The sequence below is a fragment of the Lynx canadensis genome, chromosome D2 (assembly GCF_007474595.2).
Source record: "Lynx canadensis isolate LIC74 chromosome D2, mLynCan4.pri.v2, whole genome shotgun sequence".
In the NCBI taxonomy this organism is placed as follows: domain Eukaryota; kingdom Metazoa; phylum Chordata; class Mammalia; order Carnivora; family Felidae; genus Lynx; species Lynx canadensis.
In genome coordinates this window covers 86,043,566-86,060,284 of record NC_044313.2, presented here as the reverse complement: position 1 = coordinate 86,060,284, position 16,719 = coordinate 86,043,566, and positions in this window count along the sequence as shown.

Sequence of the window (16,719 nt, the reverse complement as noted above, 5' to 3'; positions counted from 1 at the left end):
TTTCACATCCAGTAGAGTACACTGTTTAGTGCTTCATCTAGGATTTCTGCCATGAGAGAAAATTATCTAAATTCTATAAGAACAAATTCTGTTTCTACAATATGTGTGTTTTATTTGGTTTGAGTACCCTTGTGAGCTGAGCCAATATTCAGAAGACCAGGGACACATTGTTAATGGATAATTGTTTCTGACTATAGTAGGACATCCTGTAGAGAAGTGTTTATGTCTTTGCCACAGAAAGTTCTGGCATTTAGCTGCACAGAATACTATATTGTTAAAGAATGTCTGATGCTGGAATAATATTCAATTGAAATAATAGCAACACTTTAGATGAGTCCAAGCTGTAAAAGTAATTTCTTCTGCCTAATTACTTTTCTACAACTACAAGGTATTTAGACATTCTCGCTCTGAATATTATAGTTGTGTGCATTTATTTGCAGCATTTCTGCCAAGGCTTATTCAAATGTCTTTCCCCAGTATCTTTAGGTGGTACAAGCAATGACATCATTTTATTGCCATTTCAGTAAGTTTGTATAAGCTCTAAAACACACAAAAGTATGGACAGATTATTTTCTTGGTTTTTTAATCTAATACTTTATTTTTTCACTTAAGTTTATTCGTGTTGATTTTAATATTTGAAGAAATAAGTAGCATTTGAAAACCACTATTCCTAATGGATGTTTCCTTTTCTAATATTTGTTTTCTTAATTATGCTCACTTTCTCTAAACAATACATCTTCCTCATTTTGTTTATATGATTTCAGATTTACATAAAACATCAATACTTCCCTTACAGTCTTCACCCAGTCTCACTACTGTTAGGTATTTTTCTGTTTGCTTCATTACACATATTATTTTATTAACATTAGAACGACACTTACAAGCATCATAATCCTTTACCTATAAATAATTCAGTGTATATTTGTAAGAAAGTACTTTCCATAAGAAATCACAGTAAAATTATAAAATGAAAAATATATTAACAGGACTGTTCTCTAATTCATAGTTTGTATTCAAATTCTGCAATATATCCAATAATGTTTTTCATTTTTATTTTTTTTAATCCAGGATCCAAGTCAGTATCACACATTGCATTTACTTGTTCCTTTAATCTCCTTAATCTAGATCAAATCCTTAGCCTTCCATTGTCTTTCAAAGTTACTCCATAGAATGGTCTCAGTGTGGGTTTGTCTGATGACTCCTCCTGGTGAGACTTAGTCAATGTTTTGTTTTGTTTTGTTTTGTTTTGTTTTGTTTTAACAAAAACACTACAGAAATAGTGCCATGCCATTCCCAGGGCATCATATCAAGAGGCACAAGGGATGGGTTTCATTACTGATGATGTGCACTTTGATCAGCTGGTTGAGACGGTGACCTCCAGGTTTCTCCATTGTGTAGTTACCACTTTGCCCTTTGTGATTAGTAAGTAACTTTTGAGGAGATACTATGTATTTATCCAGGTGTGTTTTATTCATCAAACTAATCTTCTAGTTCTGGCTCTATTGATGATTCTTGCTTGACCCAATTCTTAATATGATGTCAAAATAGTATTTTCTAAGTCTATATTTTTTCTACGTTTATTAGGTTGGCACTCTACTATAAGTAAGATCATTCTGTTCTTTCTTAATTATTTATTTTAATTAATTAAGTACTTATATCAATATGGACCCGTGATTATAATTTTATTCAATGGATTATAATACATTAATATTATTAAGGGATTCTGATGCTCAGTTTATCTCAGACTTACATGGTGAGATGTCTTTCCAGCTTTCTCCTGTTCTTCACTCATGCCCCCATAATTTCTTGATCTCTTCTTAAATTTATGGTGCATAAAATGTTTTGTGAATAGGGAATGGTATTAGGAACCAAGATCTGAGAGAAGTCTTAACATTGTTAAAGTGTCCATACTACCCAAAACCACCTATAAGTTCAATGCAATCCTTATGAAAATTCCCAATGGTATTTGGAAATAGGAAAAAAATAGAAATAGAAAAAAATCCTAAAATTTACACATACCCATGAAATAATGAAAATAGTTATAGCAATCTTAGTGAAAAAACAAAGCTGAAAGCACCAGACTTCCTGATTGCATGCCATATTACAAAGCTGTCATAATCATGGCTGTACAGTACTTACATAAAAACACAAACAGATCAGTGGAACACAATTGAGATCCCAGGAATAAACCACATGTATATAGTCATCTAGTATTTGACAGGGAAGCCAAGAATAGTCAATGGGGAAAACATAGTGTCTTCAAAATGGTGTTGGTAAAACTGGATTACCACGTGCAAAAAAAAAAAAAAATGACATTGAACCCTCTCTTATGCCAACAAACAAAAATTAACATGAGATTAGTTAAAGACTTATACATGAGACCTAAACCATAAAGCTCCTTGACATTGGTCTTGGCATTGGTCTTTGGTTATGACACCAAAAGCACTAGCAATAAAACAAAAACAAACACAGGGGACTACAGACTAAGAGGTTTTCTGCACTGCAAAAGATACCATCAAAAATGAAAAGGCACCTACAGAGTGGGAAGGAATATTTGCAAACCATCTATCTGATAAGGGGTTAATATTGCAAACTATAAAAAGAACTCATATAACTCAACAGCAAAAGCAAAATATAATCAAGTTGGAAAATGGGCAAAGGATCAGAATAGATATTTTTCCAAAGTGATATAGAAATGGCCACAAGATTCATGAAAAGGTGCTTAGTATCACTAATCATCAGGGAAATGCAAACCAAAATCACAATGAAATACCACTTCATATGTGTCAAAAAGACAAGAGATTACAAGTACTGGCAGGAATGTGAATAAAGGGAACCCTCGTACTCTATCAGTGGGAATGTAGGTTGGTACAACCACAGAACAGAGGTTTCTCAAGAAATTAAATTGAGAAATACAAATGGTCCTATAATCTACTTCTGAATATATATCCGAAGGGAATGAAATCACCATCATAGATTAAGAGCTATGTGCACCACCATGTTCATTACAGCATTATTTACAACAACCTAAATGCCCATCAAAGAATGAATGCATCAAGAAGACGTGATATATATAAATGGAATATTATTCAGCCAGGAAAAGAGAGGAAATCCTGCCATTTGCAAATGACATCAACATGTTGGTGAAACTTGATGCCATATGCTTAGGGAAATAAGTCTGGAAGAGAAAGACAAATACTGTATGATTGACCTAATTTATATGTGGAATCTAAAAAAATGTCCTCAGAAACATAGTAGACTGGTGGTTGCCAGGGGTGAGGGTGGAGGTGGTGGAGGAAATGAGTAAATGTGGTCAAAAGGCACAAACTTCCAATTATAAGATCAATCTGTTCAGGGATCCTATGTACAGTGTGGTGAGTATGGTTAATACTGTATTGTGTACTTAAAAGTTGCTTAGAGAGTAAACCTTAGTGTTCTTAGCACACCCACAAAACAGTAAGTATGTGAAGTTAGTGAATCAACCTAAATATGTTGATCATGTATAATATATGGGATTATATATATCTGACAAATATATGAAAGTGATCGAATTATCAAGTTGTACAGTTCAAACTTACACAGTGTTGGGACACCTGCGTGGCTCAGTCAGTTAAGCTTCAACTGTTGATCTCGGCTCAGGTCATGATCACATGGCTCACATCGGGCTTTGTGCTGACAGCACAGAGCCTGCTTGGGATTCTCTGTCTCCCTCTTTCACTGCCCTTTCCCTGCTCACTCTCTCTCTCTCACTCTCTCAAAAATAAAGAAACTTAAAAAAATAAATAAATAAATGTACACAGTTTTACACGTCAACTATATTCATTAAAGCCAGGAAATAGGGGCGCCTGGGTGGCGCAGTCGGTTAAGCGTCCGACTTCAGCCAGGTCACGATCTCGCGGTCCGTGAGTTCGAGCCCCGCGTCGGGCTCTGGGCTGATGGCTCAGAGCCTGGAGCCTGCTTCCGATTCTGTGTCTCCCTCTCTCTCTGCCCCTCCCCCGTTCATGCTCTGTCTCTCTCTGTCCCGAAATAATAAACGTTGAAAAAAAAAATTAAAAAAATAAACTTTATTAAAAAAAAAAAGCCGGGAAATAAAGAGAAAACCTGGCTCAAATTTTTCTCATAATAATGACTCACTTGCTAATGTTTGAAATATATGATACTTTTCGATTTTGTAACCAATGCCAATTAAAATAACTAGACTTCCATAATTGTGAGTATTCTTTCTGTATTTAAATTGATACTACATGTATATTATTATACTCAAGATCAAGTTATTTTTTAATAAAATTTAAAACCACTAGTCACACTAGGCATCCCTTGGCTAATTAAAGGTGAAACCAGAAAGAGATTAGAAAGTAATTAAAAGGCTTTTTAAGAAAGAAGAATCTTTCATCCTCATGGCAGCTAAGAGAGGCAAGCCACACCACAACATTTGTTTTATTGGTGATTAACCTGTCCATTCGAAGTTTAATGATTCCAGGGAACTGTGTTTGCACAGAAATTAAAGTATCTGTCCACATGGTCCGTTGTCCTCGTATCTAATTATAGAGGTAAACGAAAATTTGGGGGATTATGAGATCCCACATCAGTGGAAGCCGGCTGGAAAAACCTTTTTCCTCACTTTATAACCGGGCCACGGCAGCTACAGCGGAGAGCTCCGTGGGGCCACATTTTGGACCTTCTGATGTACTTTATAGACGACTTGCTGTCTTCACGAGAATTCTTATTTTCGTATTCCTAATAGCAAGTGTTAAGATCTAGAGGATGTTCTTAGAGGCCCCATCAGTTACTCTGGGCTTGACAATCTTGAGACAGAAATTCCCAAATAGAAAGCAGGTATCTGTCAGGCAGTATTTCATCCTATACCTTCATGGCTGGTTATATAAGCGGCATGCTGAGCCTAAGCTAATGTGTTTTCCATCCCAAGTGGCACAGCGTTTTTTTTTCCTCCTACATTAAGCACTGAGCAGGTGGTGTTTTCTAATCATTTATGTTCATTCCATCTGCCTTCATGAGCAAGAGAGATCATAGATGTGCATCCTGGCTCTTGTAGTCAGATGATGATGAATAGAACAGTGAGAATCTGCTTTGACCATAGACGCATCTCTTTTGAAAACCATGGCAACAGCAGTGTGGAGGTGGGGCTGGACCCTGCCCTCTGTCATCCAGAAATAACTCAACATCACCCAGCTGCCATTTGTCCTAACTCTGGTTATTGTTGAGAAATGATGTGTTGGAACATAGAATCAGTAGTAAAAGTGGCACAGTATTTACTTTGGTAAAAGAACAAAGCTTGTCAATGATAATTTACAAATACTTAATTTTTTTACATTCATTAGAACAGTAAGGAAGTTACAAATAATGCACTTTCTAGGCTCAGAGTTCAAAAAGTGTCTCTACTGGTGGTCAGAGCTCTATGCATAAACAAGTTATTGGCTTTCTCATCCAGTCATATCAGCTAAAAGTGTCTTTTTCTTATTCCCTTATTTCTAATTCGAGGACAAATTAAAAAACAGACATTACACTTAATGAAAGGGTATGGACTATACCAGATATTGTGTGACTTTTAAAAATGTAGTATGGAGAAGATAAGTTCACATTAGTTTGATTTTTGACTACTAATCAGGGGCTGATGTCTGTGTGAAAGACAGATGTGAATGGAAGTCACTCAGAAGGAAATCAAGCTTGGGAAATAAGTTAATAAAATGAAAAAAGATTGGGGCGCCTGGGTGGCTCAGTCAGTTGAGCGTCCGACTTCGGCTCAGGTCATGATCTCGCGGTCCGTGAGTTGAGCCCCGCATCAGGCTCTGTGCTGACCGCTCAGAGCCTGGAGCCTGTTTCAGATTCTGTGTCTCCCTCTCTCTCTGACCCTCCCCCGTTTATGCTCTGTCTCTCTCTGTCTCAAAAATAAATGAACGTTAAAAAAATAATTTAAAAAAATGAAAAAGATTATCACCTTTGTGATTTCTTTATTTTCTGCTTATTATTCTTTGCCATACTAAATGTTCATTTTGAATTTGTCTTACTTCTGTTGAAGGGAAGCAAATATACCACCCCAAAATATGCCTTTTTTGGCATAAGGATTATTTTGAACTGTTTATTTTTTTTAAGCAGAAGTAGGTATAACTGCACAAACTGAGTAGAAGCCACCCTTTGTTAGAGACATTTGCATTATAAGGGAAGCCTCCATTTGTAAAGGGGTCTCCCTCCCTCTACCTGTAAGAGAAGGACACCTCACTATCTAGAAACTCATCATGGGGAAACCAAAGACTTAAATCTACACAACAACCTTACCCTTGTTTTACTGTGCTTTTCCTGGTCACCTCCCCAAACTGACTTCCCTCCCCATCAGAATCTTTTGTGTCTATTTAAGGGGGTGGCTGGGGCTATTTAGGGAGTCACTCCATTTTCCTGGGTACCTCCCCTGTATACAGGAGGTATACATGCTATGAAACCTGTTTTTCTCCTCTTGATCTGCCTTTATCACTTTTACTGGAAGTCTCAGCCAAGCACCTAGAAGGTAACTAAAAATTATCTTTCCTCCCCTATGCTCTCAAGAAAGTCTTTGCAGAAGGTGTGCTAGTACAAGTAAGACTATTTAGGAGACTATCTGGTCTGGGGAGGCTGAAGACAACGTAATCAGAATGAGAGCTTAATTACAGGTCAGGGAAGAGACAAGGGTACAAATAAGAAGGTGAGTGCAGTAATGTGTAGGCACATTGTGCAAGAGGGGCTGGTGAAGGGCTCCAGGGAGCCTGACGTCTGTGACTCTGTCTGGGAATTTCCCAGAATGAAAAGGGAGTCAAAGGGTGTGTACTAGTCAAGTGTCATTTATTTATTCTTTCATTGTCATTTCATTCTGCAAATGGATATGTCTTCTGATGCTTCTGACATCAGCAGGCAGGGACAGAGGACTCAGAGGTTATCCCATAGGACTAGTTAAGAGATCCTTGGTGTCATGCAGGATAGAAATCAAATATGAGCCGGGAGGAAGTGAGCAGACTTTATTGACTGGTGTAGATGGAGTGCTGCAGATGGAGTGTCTGGGAGCCTCAGAAAGGAAGGGAGAGCAAGTCTCTCCTTTGCTCGAAGTTTGGGGTTTGTATTGAGGACTGTGGTCTGCAGTACATGTCCTCTCAGGCATCTGGGAACTGGTCAGAACAAGGACAAGTGTCCAGGTGTCCTCATAAGTCACTTATTTCCTGGAACCAGGGTGTGTTGGAGTCAAGATGTGTAGAGCTGGTGGTCTGGAAACATACATGACGACCTCCCCCAGTCAGTCCCTAGCAGTTATCTGTTGTACTGGAAGACTCCAGAGAAGTCATTAGCTCCTTGTCCCTTACAAAGAGCATGTACATTATTGTACTATAAGCCACTTGTAAGGTCCTAGCAAGGATAGAAGCAGAAAAAGGAGCAAAAAGCAGTTCTTTGTGGGGTCCCTTCGGTTTTTCCCATCTCACTGCCAAGTCCTAATTTATGTGTGCTATTTTAACTCTGTTTATGACTTGTATTAAAATAAAATTGGGGGGCATCTGGGTGGCTCAGTCGGTTAGGCATCTGACTTCAGCTCAGGCCTGATCTTATGGTCTGTGGGTTCAAGCCTCACATCGGGCTGTGTGCTGACAGCTCGGAGCCTAGAGTCTGCTTCAGATTCTGTATCTCCCTCTCTCTCTGCCCCTCCCCGCCTCATGTTCTGTCTCTCTCTGTCTCTGAAAATGAATAAACCTTAAAAAAAATTATAAATAAAATGGATTGGATTCTGCTGAAGAGAGAAGGCTTTTAAGTTTATATCTTTCTCTTTTCCATACTTACCAGGAATCCACACAGTTACATTTTCCTGAAGGCTATGGAGTCAGTCTTATCTAATAGTCATACATTTTAATTTTCCTATTTAAATGCCTTTTATTGGTAAAACACCTTAATCTTACAGCCACAGGACCAAAAGGGAACAGGTTAAGAGTGAATATATTTCACATCTCTTATACAAATCATGAGCAGTTTTAAGATTTTCAATGAAAGTCTAGGCTGCAAAGCCTGATTTTGAGAGGTTGATCACAAAACTGAGCCACATACTAGCTGGTTAACCTTACACAAGTGAGGGCTCAAATTTTTCAACTCTAAAATGGTCTAATAATACCACATGCTTCACAGTAGAGCTTATCATGTGGTGCATGGGCCATAGCACTTTTCAAAAACAAATTATGTATTAGCATTACATTATTAATAATAAAGACATTTAGGAAATTAACATATTATTAACAAAGGAATCTGAAGTGATTTGAGAAGTAACAATTTTTTATATTATAAACTACTATAATCTCACTTTTTTTGAGTTAAAAAAATAAAATGAGTACAGACCAATCTGTATAATCTATTTTTTTGTAAATTATACACTAATACCATTGTACTCATATGCTTTTGTATATTGGTAAAATAATAATTTAAAAGGATGAGATACAAATAATCATCAGCCAGGACTTATGAATGAAACCATTATGGAAGCTTTCCTCTGGAAGGCAGATTTTTACCCAGGATGTTTACTCCAGGCAGTATTAGATTAGTCCTCTTGGTCCCCTAAAACCTACCGTGGTTAATGGAGAGTGCTGACAGCATGCATGCTGGGTGCATATTTTTTTGACACAAGCTCATGACATCTTTGACTTAGGGAATGTAGACACCAGTGTGGGGCACAGAAAGATGCTTATACGTGTAGCTCAAGGAATTTTTCTGTAATCCCAGCCACGTACAAGCCACCTTCCTGCCCAGACTGCTTTCCCCACTGCCACTCACCCACCTCCTTCGAAACTAGAAATTCCTTGAAAGGTAAACCATTCCTTTTGTTTCCTCTCGGCACCACGGATCACATTTGGCAGAGTAGGTAGTCAAAAAACCCGTGCCGTTGAATATAATATATATGAACCCAAAGACACAGCCACTATACTGTCATGATTTGCTAAGACCTGTCAAACCTCCCCAAACCTTTGAATGTGATATGCTCAATCATTTCAGTTATTTTCAATGTCTACCTTTATTGGAAAAGGTGAGTAAATAAAACTCTCTAACGCAACTATAATTTCTTATTCATTAAATCAACAAGGCAAAGCTAATGACCTTATCTCAGAACATATTTTATGAGTTACAGTTAACTTTTTTTCTAGAGCTGAACCTATAGACAAATAGAGACAATTTCTATTCGGTGTTCAGGCACCTTCCCCTCCAGTCAGTCGCTCATAAACACTTCTGATGCAACACTGACCGTGTCAGGGATGAATCTGTGTATAGGCACACAACTGTGTTAACAATGAGGACAGGATTTTAGGAGAATTAGTTATCAACTGGAAAGCCTTTTGGGGTTCACCAAGGGACAGTTTATATCAGAGACGCTTCCTGAAATGCAGATGCTGTTTTCTAGCAGCCTGAAGGATATGCGAGAATCAGTATGAGCAGTAAAGTTAGCCATGTTAACTTTATCTTAATTTCTGACAGGATATGCATGTTTGTAGAGTATAAATTGATGGGAGATAGAGAAAATAGTGTCAAGGACTTTTTTACCACTGTACCCGGGATTCGCTGTCTCACAGCATCGAAGAATGACGAGATGGACACAAAATGAGCAGCAGGCAGAAATTTTATTGGGATATAAACTTAGAAAGGAAGAATAGTAGGAAGGCTGTCTCCTACAGAGAGGGGACATTGCAAAGTGAATGCCCGAGGGCTACAGGCAAGGGTCCCTTGTTTTATAAGGTTCTTGTCAGCAACCCCCCTCCCGTCCCCCTTGTTCCTTCCCGGGTTCCACCCTTAGTGGCTGGATGGCTCTAGGCGCTGGGTTGTCCATTCCCCATTGTCTCCTTTCCATTGTATGAGGGGTGGTCTCTGGCCATATTTGTCAAATTCCTGAGGGGAACCTGACGGGGAGGAGGTGGGGTCTGTTACATTCTTAAGAGGAACCTTATGCCTGAGGGGACTTCCTGTGGTCAGACACTTTCAGCAGGGTACCAAAATAGGTGTTTTTCCCCACCCAGGGACCTCAGGCCCTAATCTTTCCCTCTCTGCCTACGGAATCCTATCTTCTCCTATCATGATAGCATCAGATTGTTAGGATGAATGGCCTCTTTGTGTTTTTTAATCTGAACTATAAACAGAATTTGCCAGCTTGAAATTTACCTCTTTGGCATAAGGATTATTTTAGGCTGATGATTTAAGAAATTGCAGGCATTGGAGAAGTTCTTTGAAAAGAGTATAAATTAACTCTTTGAAAAGAGTATAAATGTAAGCAGGAAGCTTCCTGCTTACATTTATAAGGGAAATCTCCACTTGTAAGGGGTCCCTCCCTATACCAGCAGGAGGAGGATGACCAAATCTTCAGAAACTCTTATGAATGGAGAAGAAGGAGTAAATCTACATAAGGACCATAGCCTTGTTTACTGTGCTTTGCTAGAAACCTCCCATAAACCACATCTTTTGTTGTTGGTTGGAGATGGTGTTTAAGGTGGTGGCTGAGGAAGTCACTCAGCTTTCCTGGGTTTCTCCCACTTTTATAGGACAAATCCCTGTTATAAAACTTCTGTTTGTTTTTTCTCCTGTAAATCTGTCTTGTATTACAGGGGGTCTCAGCCAAGGAGCTGGAAAGATAAAGGGAAAATCATTTCTCCCCTACACTATAAAATCAAATATGTAACTTTTGTGCGCTTTTCAAAGTTTGATGATTTACCTGCACTATTATTAGAGGAAAGCAATTAGAAACTTTAATGAAAAAGACAGCATTTTCAAAAGGCAAGTGTCATATCAGTAAGAAAATCTAAGCACTGTGGATAGCATTTTCATACATGTCATGCTGTCACCAGCCTAACCCCAAGATGAGACCTTTACTGACCACCTGCATTTACTCACTGAACTTTGCCCCACATTTTCTTTAAGTTCCTCTTTCCAGCTCATCTCTTAACTCAGGCAAAAGATGCCACAGGCATAGCATAATGTGATGGGAACCGCAGCTGCCCCTCAGGCAATAGCTCTGGCCCCCAGACCACCCAGACCAATTTCAGCTCAACCCTGATCCACGCCTGCATAGATGGACCACAGAGTGACCCACAGTTACCTCTACCTCATTATAACACTAAAATATCCACCCAAGGAGGGTCACAAGCCTCATGGCGCAACATACAATGTACCTATAGGCAGGTTTCCTTAAGGCGCCTGCGTGACCTCACGCCTTCTCTACAGATGATGATGAGGCTCCCCTGTCTAAATATTCATCCTAAGCCTAAATGAAAGGAACCACCCACCCTTGCTGGAGGAGTCATGCCTTTGGAAGTCATTCCCTGTGATCTCCTTCTTTGCTGCAGATGAACTTTCCTGTGGGTGACAATGCCCCCTGGTGTAGTTTCTGACTCACCCAGGGGCTAACTCACGTTGGATGGGTTACAGTTTTAAGATATTTTATACAAGAAATCAGTAAGTTCCCATCGTGTATTTCTGTGGTCTTACCATTTGTACAGGATGCTTCAGAGGATGGAATAATATGAAATAAATACATCTGTTCTTTCAGTAACATAAACATTTAGTTGAAGGCAAACGGACAATCACTATCCCCAGTTGGGATGTTGAGGCGATCTGGGTCAGATGGACAGAACTGGCAATGTCTTTCCTGAAAAAGAGATTATTTTAATAATTAGTAAGAGCACTGCACAAGATGGAGGAGAACAGGAGTGATTAGAGAACAAAGTCAGAGGCCTTTGGGCAGGAAAGTACCATGAACCAGTTTTGTGTGCAAATCAGTGAGTCTTGCCGGCTTGTGTGAACCACGGGGAGAGTTGAGGTACATTGGTAATTACGGAACGTGGCTCCTGTAGAAGGTTGGCCAGAACATTGCGCCATGTCTTTAGATGGGCGATTAAAATGAAGGAAATTTTCTGAGATACTAATATGAGTAACGAACTCTCATTGAATGCATGCTACACGAACTTCATATGTTTATTATTTCACTTAATCCTCACAACAGCCACGGACAGTAGATGCTGTTTTCACCTACATTTTGTATAAGAGGGAACGGAGGCAAAGGTTGTTGACAAGCCTGCTCCCTGTACACAATGTGTACACGGTGAGCGTCCAAACCCAGTCTGGCTCCAGGACACAATCTCATAACAGTTAAGACATTATGATTCTTAAGAGAGTCATTTCAGAAAACTGATTTTTATTTATTTTAATTTTAGTTGTATTATTTTTTAATTTAAATCCACGTTAGTTAACATATAGTGTAATATGATTTCAGGAATAGAATTTAGAGATTATCACTTACATACAACACGCAGGTGCCCCCAACAAGTGCCCTCCTTAACGCCCATCACCTATTCAGCCCATCTCCCTGCCCATTACCCCTTCCAGTGACCCTCACTTTGTTCTCTGTGTTTAACAGTCTCTCTTTTTGTCTTATTTTTCCTTCCTTTTGCCTATGCCCATCTGTTTTATTTCTTAAATTCCATATTTGAGTGAAATCATATAGTTTTCTTTCTTTGACTGACTTGTTTCACTAGCATAATACAGTTCATATTGTAACTGAACTAATGTGAGTTAGCCCCTGGGCGAGTCACAAACTACACAGGGGGAGTTGTCACCCACAGGAAAGTTCATTTGCAGCAAAGAAGGAAGATCACAGGGAATGACTTCCAAAGCCATGACTCCTCCAGCAAGGGTGGGTGGTTCCTTTCATTTAGGCTTAGGATGAATATTTAGACAGGGGAGCCTCATCATCATCTGTAGAGAAGGCGTGAGGTCGCGCAGGCGCCTTAAGGAAACCTGCCTATAGGTACATTGTATGTTGCATCATGAGGCTTGTGACCCTCCTTGGGTGGATATTTTAGTGTTATAATGAGGTAGAGGTAACTGTGGGTCACTCTGTGGTCCATCTATGCAGGCGTGGATCAGGGTTGAGCTGAAATTGGTCTGGGTGGTCTGGGGGCCAGAGCTATTGCCTGAGGGGCAGCTGCGGTTCCCGTCACATTATGTTGTGCCTGTGGGATCTGTTGCCTGAGTTAAGAGATGAGCTGGAAAGAGGAAAATAAGGAAAAATGTGGGACGGAGGTTGGTAGATACAAGCAGGGGAGCAATCAAGTTCAGGTCTCAGGATCAGGCCAGTGACAATATCCTAATAAAATAACATCGACTGAAACAAAGCATTTTCAGCGGAAAATCACTTTGGCAGGAAGAAATGCTATCTTTTTCACCCCTACTGTTCTACTGTTCCCAAATCACCACTACTAAACTGCTGTGCCTCCTGGCTTGATGATAGAATATCCATTCATATTCACAGCTAATAAATTGATAATAAGCCTTGGTTTAGTTCAAATAAGCAAGTTGAGTGTATGTGTCACCTGGAAATTTTCCTCTCAGTAGGATGCATTGTCTCCCAACACTCAGACACATATAACAAACCCGGAGAATGTCTAGGAGGAAGACTGCGTGTGCAAAAGAATGAGAGTAAGAGGTGCAGAGAGGAAAGGCGTTCAGGAAGGGAGACCTTTGGTTTTCCAAGGCATAAAATATCTTTATATTCTAAAAGTAATTGTTAAATAACTCAGAGCCACCTGACATCTACACATTAAGACGTACAATAAGAAGGAAAATTATTTCTGCGCTAAATTATTTCCCCTAACTTGGCTGGACCCAGGGGGGCTATCAGCCTTCTTGTTCTTTATACAAGTAACAGTTCTAGTCATTTCCAGATTGGAATTAGGTTAGAGCCAAACTCTAGCTAATTAATTCAGTCAGAAGATTGGCTCCCCAAATCTCAGGTCTTTCTAAATAAGTTAACAGTTAATCTTTATTTCAGAGTAAATTTCTCCATCCTCATTTGATGAGATAGTGCTAAATAAATCAGATTCTAAATCAAATGTGTGAGAAGAGAAGAGTGTCCTGTCTGCTATGCAGTGCATTTGATCAATCATGTAGGTAATGATTGGTAGCAAAATGATTAAGTCGTGCTGAACAAGGTAAATGAGTTTTAACTTCTTGCTGTAATTTCTCTAAAATCTCTGTTCTATCCTGAAAAAGGCAATGTGTAGGAAAGTGATGAGGATATCAGGTGCTTGTTCTTCTTCCCACTTTGATTTATTTTTTTCATGTTTATTTCTTTATTTTGAGAGAGAAAGAGAGAGAGAGAGAGAGAGAGAGAGAGAGAGAGAGAGAATCCCAAGTGGGCTCTGTGCAGTCAGCACAGAGCCTGACCTGGGGCCCAAACCCCCAAAATGTGAGGTCATGACCTGAGCTGAAACCTGTGTCTCCCAACCTGTGTCTCCCCCCTCTGCCCCTCTCCCGTTTGCTCTCTCTCTCTCTCTCTCTCTCTCTGTCAAAAATAAACAACTTGGAGTCTGGGGCAAAAAGCACACAGAAATGTAGCCAACAAGCAGGGAAAAGCACGTGGATGGAAAAGGACCAGGTCCTTATGGCACTGGGCAGCCAGGCACAAACCGAAGGCCCACAGGTGCACATTGGCTCAGTGCCCAGCCTTATGGGGGAGTGTTAGGTCCCTTGAACAGGGAAGGGGCACCTACTGCGTTGCATGCAACCTGTTAGTGTTAGCAGATCTCTCTCTCCTTGCACAGAAAATTACCACAGAATGCCGGGCTGGAGGCAGGAGACGCCAGTGCAGTCTGGCATTTTCCCAGGGCCGCTACTGGCTTCCCATCTGCAAGGAGTCTGACCCCGACTGCCCGTTCACACTAGGGAAGCTTTCTCCCTTTGCAGACTGCTATTTTCCCAAACTGGCTTACACAGGATATGTCGGTATATGTTTGCACTGTTAGAATAGAGCAAATTCCTTCCTTTGAACTGGGGGGTCTCAGATGAACCATGGATGTGATTATACACCTATTGATTTTCCCATGATTTATGAGAATGAGGCTATTTTCTGGTTAGAGTACAAGAATTTTTTCTGGCAATATCACTTAATGACAAATGTCAAATTTTCAAAGTTATTGCCTCACAAAATAAGCATTCTTAAATTATGATCAATATTTTCCAAGGTTGGCATTTAATTGACAAAGAAAATACAAATCATGCCTGCATTTACAGGTAGATTTTTTTCTATAATGAGTATTCACATTGCCAAAGACTTTAATGGAATGACAGCAGGGCAATATAATCCAAATATCTAAAATATAAATAATACTTACAAACTTTGTAATTATTTGTATCAATGAGTATTTTGAACATTATCCCATTAAGACAGGAAGAAACTAGTCCAAATTACTAAGAAAAAATGAGAGAATTGCCCACAGATTTTATTTTATTATTTTTAATTGTTTTTTTAAATGTTTGTTTATTTTTGAGAGAGAGAGAGAGAGAGTGGGGGAGGCGTAGAAAGAGAGGGAGACACAGTATCCAAGGCAGGCTCCAGGCTCTGAGCTGTCAGCACCGAGCCTGATGCAGGGCTCAAACTCATGAAGTGTGAGATCACGACCTGAGCTGAAGTCAGATGCTCAACCGACTGAGCCGCTCAGGCGCCCCTTATTTTATTTATTTTTTAATTTTATTTCTTTATTTTGAAAGAGAGAGCATATTTCTCTATTTTGAGAGAATAGGGAAGGGGCAGAGAGAGCAAGAGAGAGAAACCCAAGTAGGATCTGGGCTGTCATCACAGAGCCCGATGAGGGGCTCACTCTCATGAACCGTGAGCTCATGACCTGAGCCAAAGTCAGATGCTTAGCTGACTGAGCTACCCAGGCACCCTGCCTAGTGATTTTAAAGAGAGAAGATTGATCCATTAGGTTGTCAGGAACTTTGCAATCCCAATGATAGAAAAGTCGAATGGAGAAAGGGCATAGTGTGTTTTCATTACAAGGAAAGCAGCATATATAATCACCATACAGTAATTTGAAAACCTGCACTTACAAATTATCTCCTTCAAAAATTTTTATCCAAATATTTTAGACATCCTCTTTGGAAGCATTTGCAAAAAGACTAGCCTTGAAGCACCATCTTTTGAAGTATTTTGGCTTATTCTAATAATGCATAAAGCTGTCTTTGATACTGAAGAAAGCTATGGTTAAAATTCTTCGGAGACTGCTGCATACACAACTGAGGTTGAACTTAGCATTTCCTCAGCATAAAATGGAACAGTCCTGGAACACTTACTGTTTGAACAATGACCTTAAAGTTATCAGCAGCTTCTAAAATATATGAGCAAACCCCTGCCTCCTGCATATGCAAACAGCAAAACATTTTTTAGAAATTAATTTAAAAAAATAATTAAAAGAATGTGCATGGGTCTTATATTTACTTCTCTTAAATGAAAAACTATTGAGCAAGTTCACCGAATGCTAAATATTAGGCAGTTTTGTTTGAGATGGACTTATAAGGTTGGGGGATAGAAAGAATATTCACAGTGCACTTGGTCCATAGCCCGGATATGTGGTTAGTTCTGTGGGCTCCAGAGAAAGGGCAGCTGACAATTCCTAGCTGCTCAGCCATGGACAATTCCTAGAATTTTATCTGAGACACGTAAGGATGATGATAATCCCTGTTTCATAACGCCCATTACAATGATTAAGTGAGCCTTCCTTAAATGATTAGCACAGCCCCTGGGAAGTGCATATGGTTACAACTGACAGCCCTACCTTATACCTGCATGTAGAGTCTCCTCTAAATGTACCTTCCTGTATAAAGTTGTATCAGGTGGGCCCATCATCCATCTAATCTAACCTACAACAATAAATGTGTATTCCG